Here is a 7,403-nt window from a genome sequence, read left to right on the forward strand (position 1 = left end):
GTCCTGGCACCGACAACAGACCATGAGGCGGTTCTTCGGAACATGCAACTGCAGCGTGATCGCCAGAAAGGTCGGTACGACACACGAGCGACGGACCTGCCCCCCCTGTCCTCCGGAGACAAAGTACGCGTCCATCAACCGTATGGTGGCTGGTCAGCACCGGCCGAAGTCCTCCGACAAGTGGCTCCCCGCTCGTTCCTGGTTCGCATGCCGGATGGTTCCGTGCGTCGCCGCAATCGGCGCGCCCTTCGCCGACTTCCACGCTCACAGCCACACAACACGCCAGATCCTCAACAGGCTTCCGAGGATGACTTTGTGGAGCTGCCGCACATCACGCCCTTTCCATTACCACCCATGGCCATGCCTGCACAGCAGCCGGTGGTTCTTGATCCACCCTTAAGGCGGTCAACCCGAATTCGTCGCAAACCCATTAGAATGGACTTATAATACAGTTCATATGTTTAATAAGTTGGACAATTTTACATGATAACCTGTTGTTGTTTATCGTTCCAGATGTCGTCTGACTGGACAACTGTTCAAATTTTTTTTTCTTCTTCTCTCGTTCGCATTTCTGTTATGTTATGGTCCAACTGGATTCATGTGACGCACTCGACATCGCCCCATGTACATAGTTCCGTCATAGACACATGCTGCACACGACACACACACACTCTTAGATGCACTCACGTCACGATCATATTTATTACCACGTAGGCACATATCTTTGTAAAAAGGGGGGATGTCATGATATTCAAACACACACATCATGATGGACACACTAACAGGCAAATCAGAGTACACAACACCACAACCAGTCACAGACAAGAACACCAACCACATAAAAAGCACGAGCACGACACCTGGAGGTCAGTAGGTCTGGGGAGAAGGGAACAGAAAGAGCTGTTGAAACACCACAAGCAGGGAGCCCCCCACGTGCAGAGTGCAAAGACCAAGTTGTAAATAGTGAGTTTAAATAAAGAAGCGTTGTACCATATGCAACTGTGTTGGCTCATCTGTGTGTCAGAACACCCAACACCACAGTCCTCTATGGTGACTTTCAGTCTGCAAAAACTCAGGCCCACCCTAACTATTATAGCTTGGTTTTTCTCATCTTACTTTTCATTTTCAGTGATGTTCTTTACTGTGGCCTTTGTAGCCCTTCGCTATATTTTACAACCTCGAACAAACTCCTATAGTTCAGTAATTTATTCCCAAATCTTTGTTGTATTTAAATACATATATTTGGGAATGTTTTATTTCTCACGATACTCCTTCATTCTTTTCTGATTTCTTGCTGTCCTTGTATCATGTCTTTGGCATTAACTTGGGTTTTATTTTCACTTCCAAGGAATTGTGGAATTGTTTCATTGCTCAGGAAATGTTTATTTTCTCCAACCTGCAGCTAAGTCAGCTTTTCACTCTAAGAAGGGCTGCACTACTGGAAAAATGTGTCTTGAATTTCTCAGGCTGGCTCCAGGGGCTAATTGTGTGGGTTGGTGTTGTTTTTAGGATGCCTCTAGGGGGATAAGTGTGAAACGTTGGGATCCTGACTTCACCAGGCCAGAGAGTTCACTTGTTTGAGCTCCAGTATGTTTATAATTAGTCATTTTCAACAAAATAAATGAAACTTATACGTTGGATTCCTTGGTGTTTTCATGTTCTCTGTATTTTTGATATTTTGTTCGTTACCATCTTTTGTCCTTGCCAAGATTTATTTTCAACAATAACTCTTGGGATAGGTTCAGATTTCCAATAACTTACTGAGGATTTTTGGGTGGTTTAATTCATGAAGATTATGGAATTGTTTTGCCCTTGATTTTTCTTTTTTCTTTTGTTTTTCAGTAAATATTTCCGGTTTGTAGAAGTGCAGAAAATCATGCTTTTGCCCTTCCCAATGAATAGCTCAGAGAAATCTTGTCTCGTTCAAGGATGCCTGATGAGAAAGTGGGCAGTGGAAGGGTGGAGGGAGCTGATGGAGAGGAAATGCTGGGTATCATCATTGTACATGTCAAACCTTTTTGCACGTCTAGAGATCATGGGTAGGATTGTCCGTTCCTCCAGCCGCGTGTTTCTCGGAGGACCGCTGTTTGTTTGCTGGTGGCTGGATTTTCTGTTCTCGCCACTTGTCAATGGATTTCTCATTGAAGACACCCCGCACTGCTGGGAAACCTGGGGGATGGGGTGTGTTGCCGGCAGTAACAGAGATTCCCAATGGCCAGAGAATTCCAGCCTATGTCACCAAAGGAAAGCATATGGATAAAAAAGAAAAGAGGTGGGCAAAGATAGATCATGAGGGACCCTGGGGACTATGATGTTCGGGTGGGAGTGGAAGTCAATGATGGAGATACTCTGGCTACAATTGTGGAGTGAAGAGTGGAACCAAATAATGGGACAGATATTTCCATTGACCGGGGAATCCGAAACATGGGGGTCACAGCCTCAGGATAAGGGACAAGAATTTAGATGCAGAGAAATTAATTCTCTCAAAGGGTTGTGAACCTTTGCGATTGCCTAACCCAGGGGGTTGTTGATGCTCCATTGTTGAATACATTTAAGGCTGGGTTAAACAGATTTTTAGTTTCTTAGGGAATAAAGAGATATGGGAAGTGGGCGGAAAAATGGAGTTGAAGACCAAGATCAGCAATGGTCATATTGAATAGCGGAGCATACATGATGGGCTGTGTGATCTTAAATAATGGGGCAGCACGGTAGCCTTGTGGATAGCACAATTGCTTCACAGCTCCAGGGTCCCAGGTTCGATTCTGGCTTGGATCACTGTCTGTGCGGAGTCTGCACATCCTCCCCGTGTGTGCGTGGGTTTCCTCCGGGTGCTCCGGTTTCCTCCCACAGTCCAAAGATGTGCGGGTTAGGTGGATTGGCCATGATAAATTGCCCTTAGTGTCCAAAATTGCCCTTAGTGTTGGGTGGAGTTACTGGGTTATGGGGATAGGGTGGCGGTGTTGACCTTGGGTAGGGTGCTCTTTCCAAGAGCCGGTGCAGACTCGATGGGCCGAATGGCCTCCTTCTGCACTGTAAATTCTATGATTATGATACTTCCTCTGAGCAGGACAGTGGAGGAGAGATGCTGAAGCAAGACGTGGTGTCAAAGGTTGCAGAGAGTTTGAGAAGAGCAAGAATTATGCTTGGAGTCACAGACAATAAGGACAATTTTCCTTTGTTACTTTAAAAACTGAAGGGCCTCCGAAGTAGCCATGGTGCTGTTTTAACCTGAGATGCCAGTTTAACTCGTCTGAAGCACAAGATGCCTTCTTAATGAGAAAGTTGATGTGGGTGCTTGTAACAGAAGAATAGAAGAAATAGGAGCAGGAGTACCTGGCTAGTCAGTATCATCATGGTTTGATCTCCATATCCCCATATGGACCAACTGCAGGATCACTAGACACTTTATTGCCATCTAAACTGCCTTATCGCATTCAGTAAGGATGTTGCATGGCATTTTGGTGTAACAAACCCCCTCTCCTTACAGCAGCCAGATGAACAGGGGTAAACTGGCTGCCAGATAGGATTTCAAGTGCTAGAGAGGTATGTCACCTTTAAAGTTCATTGCGTGCTAGATGTTTGAAGAGGGCTTTTGAGACACATCAAGAGATTTTTCAGGTATACTTTGCAAAGGCTTTATTGGCACTCCATAAACATTTATTCCAGAATATACCAGAGGCCTTCACTCACAAAAGTCAGTTCTGTGCTACTTTACCTTGTTGGATACCTAACAGGAAAAAGGGAGTGGTTGGCCATCGGCATCTTACTAGGGCCCCCCTTAATCTGCAGGAGGGGTGGGAGAAAGACATGGGGTCAAACAGAACATCACCAGCTGCTGTAGGAGAGAGGGGCAGAAGGGACACGAGTTCCTGTGGAACTTTTCCACCAGGATCACCAGTATCACACGCAAGAACCTGTGCGTAAAGTCCCAGGCATGTGACCACTGGGAAGTGATGACAATAGGAAACTCAAATATTTGTTATACTTATTATATTACACCTCCTACTGCTCGAAGGGTTTCCCCGCCCGGCCCACACTTGGGCTGCGTATTTATGTCACAGACTCCCTTGGATTAAGGGGTTAGCTCTGTGATTGCAGATCCCTTGGCTTCCTGTAGGATTACAACCTTGTGCATTCTCTCAGAGTCCTTGAGCTATTCTATAACATGCTAGTCTGTGCTGGTGAACTCCAGCCTTCAGTGGCAATTGGTGTGAGGCGCCCACACTGCCTCGTGAAAATTGTGTCTCATCGACAATTGAGTGTAAACCTGTCGGTATCGGGTTAGCAGCTCCAGGCAAATTTAAATTATGATCACCTGCAATTAGGACCAAAATTATATGCTCAGCCCAGATTTTCAAACTGGCATGTCTTATTAGCACAACTTCTATTTAGCATCTGTTTTCACTCTGAGGGCAAAATAAGCCCCCTAAGTTTTTTGTAACATTGGGTTGGCCTGTTTTAGTGCAGGGTCATGAATCTGATTAGAGTGGATCAAAAAAAATGTTGCAGGAAAGGTGAACACAGAGGGGGCAGAATTCTGCAGTCCTCAAATAATGGCCTCTGAGAAATTGCTACTACAGTGTAATCAAAGGACAGATTTACAACGTATTTCCACCGGGAACTGAATTGAGTAAGGGGCACTGAAAGGAGTCCATATCGCGTTGTACAGAAAACAAGATGGGAGGGAAGCAGAGCATGGCGGGCCTCTTTCACCGGCATCTTGAGCGATGACAGCGCTGTCCACACGGCTCACTACGGCCGTTACCGAACTGGCGGTGGCAGTGGAGGAGGCGGCACTGCCATGGGGCTCAGGACTCGCTCGGTCAGCAGTGTGGCCGGCATGGAACCGCCTCATCCTTTCAGGCAGAGGAGGCCAGGGAAGAGGAGGCAGTGGCAGGGTTGGCGATGGTGCCGAGCACGGCAGCAGGGGAAATGCAGGAGGTCCCGGCAGCGACGGTGAGCCTGACTCGGAGGGTAACGGTTACCAGGAGACGGGAAGAGAAGGGCCGTGCACCTGGGAGCTGCAGCTGTACCTGAGCTTGAAGGCGGCATCACTGTCTGACTCACTGCCTCTCCACTGGCGCCAAGTTGGTGCAACACACTCAGTGGTTTCAAGTGCCCAATTTGTTAAAAATCTGTAGCTTCCGACGAGGTGAGGATGCACTTTATAAAGTGTCTCAGCAAACCACGACTCTCCCCCAATAGTGGTGTCATTCCTGCTCGTGTGAAACCTTAGTGCTTCATGAACACTTGACTTCTGAGATGGCGTTGGAGCGTTTGTACATCTTTTATAGCCATTATTTATAATATTTTTTATGTAATCATGTACTCTCTGCCTTCTATACCTACTCAGTTCTGTATCCGTCTTGCCAGCTCACCCCTGATCCTGTGTGACTTCACCTTTTGTACCAGTCTGCCATGAGGTACCTTGTCAAAGTCCTTACTGAGGTCCAACATCCACTGCCCTACCTGCATCAATCATCTTTGTGACCTCCTTGAAAAACTCTATCAAGTTAGTGAGACACAACCTCCCCTTCACAAAACCATGCTGCCTCTTGCTAATAAGTCCATTTGCTTCCAAATGGGAGTAGATCCTGTCTCGAAGAATACTCTCCAGTAATTTCCCTACCACTGACGTAAGGCTCACCGGCCAGTAGTTCCCTGGATTATCCTTGCTACACTTCTTAAACAAAGGAACAACATTGGCTATTCTTCAGTCCTCCTGGACATCACAAGAAGACAGTGAGGATCCAAAGATTTCTGTCAAGGCCTCAGCAATTTCCTCTCTAACCTCCTTCAGTATTCTGGGGTAGATCCCATCAGGCCCTGGGGGCTTATCTACCTTAATATTTTTCAAGACGCCAAATACCTCGTCGTTTAGGATCTCAATGCGACCCAGGCTATCGACACACCCTTCTCCAGACTCAACATCCACCAATTCCTTCTCTTTGGTGAATACGGATGCAAAGTATTCATTTAATACCTCGCCCATTTCCTCTAGCTCCACACATAGATTCCCTCACCTGTCCTTCAGTGGGCCAACCCTTTCCCTGGCTACCCACTTGCTTTTTATGTGCGTGTAGAAAGCCTTGGGATTTTCCGTAACCCTATATGCCAATGACTTTTCGTGACCCCTTTTATCCCTCCTGACTCCTTGCTTAAGTTCCTTCCTACTTTCCTTATATTCCACACAGGCTTCGTCTGTTCCCAGCCTTCTAGTCCTGACAAATGCCTAATTTTTCATTTTGACGAGGCCGACAACATCTCTCGCAATTCAAAGTTCCTGAAATTTGCCGTATTTATCCTTCTTCCGCACAGGAACGTGCCCGTCTTGAATTCCTTTCAACTGACATTTGAAAACCTCCCACAAGTCAGATGTTGATTTACCTTCAAACATCCGCCCTCAATCTAGGTTCTTCAGTTCCCGCCTAATCTTGTTATAATTAGCCTTCCCCCAATTTAGCACATTCACCCTAGGACCATTCTTATCCTTGTCCACCAGCTCTTTAAAATTTACTGAATTGTGGTCACTGTTCCCGAAATGCTCCCCTACTGAAACTTCTACCACCTGGCCGGGCTCATTCCCCAATACCAGGTCCAGTACAGCCCCTTCCCTAGTTGGACTATCTACATATTGTTTTAAGAAACCCTCCTGGATGCTCCTTACAAACTCTGCCCTGTCCAAGCCCCTGGCACTAAGTGAGCCCCAGTTAATATTGGGGAAGTTGAAGTCTCCCATAACAACAACCCTGTTGCTTTTACTCCTTTCCAAAATCTGTCTACCTAACTGCTCCTCTATCTCCCGCTGGCTGTTGGGAGGCCTGTAGTAATCCCCCAACATTGTGACTGCACCCTTCTTATTCCTGATCTCTACCCAAATAGCCTCACTGCCCTCTGAGGTGTCCTCCCGTAGTACAGCTGTGATATTCTCCCTAACCAGTAGCGCAACTGCGCCACCCCTTTTACATCCCCATCTATCCCGCCTGAAACATCTAAATCCTGGAACGTTTAGCTGCCAATCCTGTCCTTTCCTCAACCAGGTCTCTGTAATAGCAACAACATCATAGTTCCAAGTACTAATCCAAGTTCTAAGTTCATCTGCCTTACCTGTTATACTTCTTGCATTAAAACATATGCACTTCAAGCCACCAGACCTGCTGTTTTCAGCAACATCTCCCTGTCTGCTCTTCCTCAGAGCCATACTTGCCCTATTCCCTAGTTCTCCCTCAATTGGATCTGGATTTGGTTCGTCACTTTGAGTTAGAATCATTAAAACCTCCTTTATTTCTCCTTCCTTTTCAAAGTCCCTTTTAAGCATATTCACATGACACACTCGGTGAAATTTCCTTCTGCCTGGTGTTTTTACCACATAATTCACCTCACTTAATTTCCTTTCAATATGA

The 7,403-nt window shown here is 46.3% G+C and overlaps 1 pseudogene; it reads left to right on the forward strand.

The window, feature by feature from the left end:
* Positions 1-4,677: 4,677 nt before the first annotated feature.
* LOC140430142 (E3 ubiquitin-protein ligase znrf1 pseudogene) lies at positions 4,678-5,236 on the forward strand (annotated as a pseudogene).
* The last annotated feature ends 2,167 nt before the right edge of the window (positions 5,237-7,403 follow it).

This window comes from Scyliorhinus torazame, chromosome 9, assembly GCF_047496885.1.
Source record: "Scyliorhinus torazame isolate Kashiwa2021f chromosome 9, sScyTor2.1, whole genome shotgun sequence".
NCBI lineage: Eukaryota > Metazoa > Chordata > Chondrichthyes > Carcharhiniformes > Scyliorhinidae > Scyliorhinus > Scyliorhinus torazame.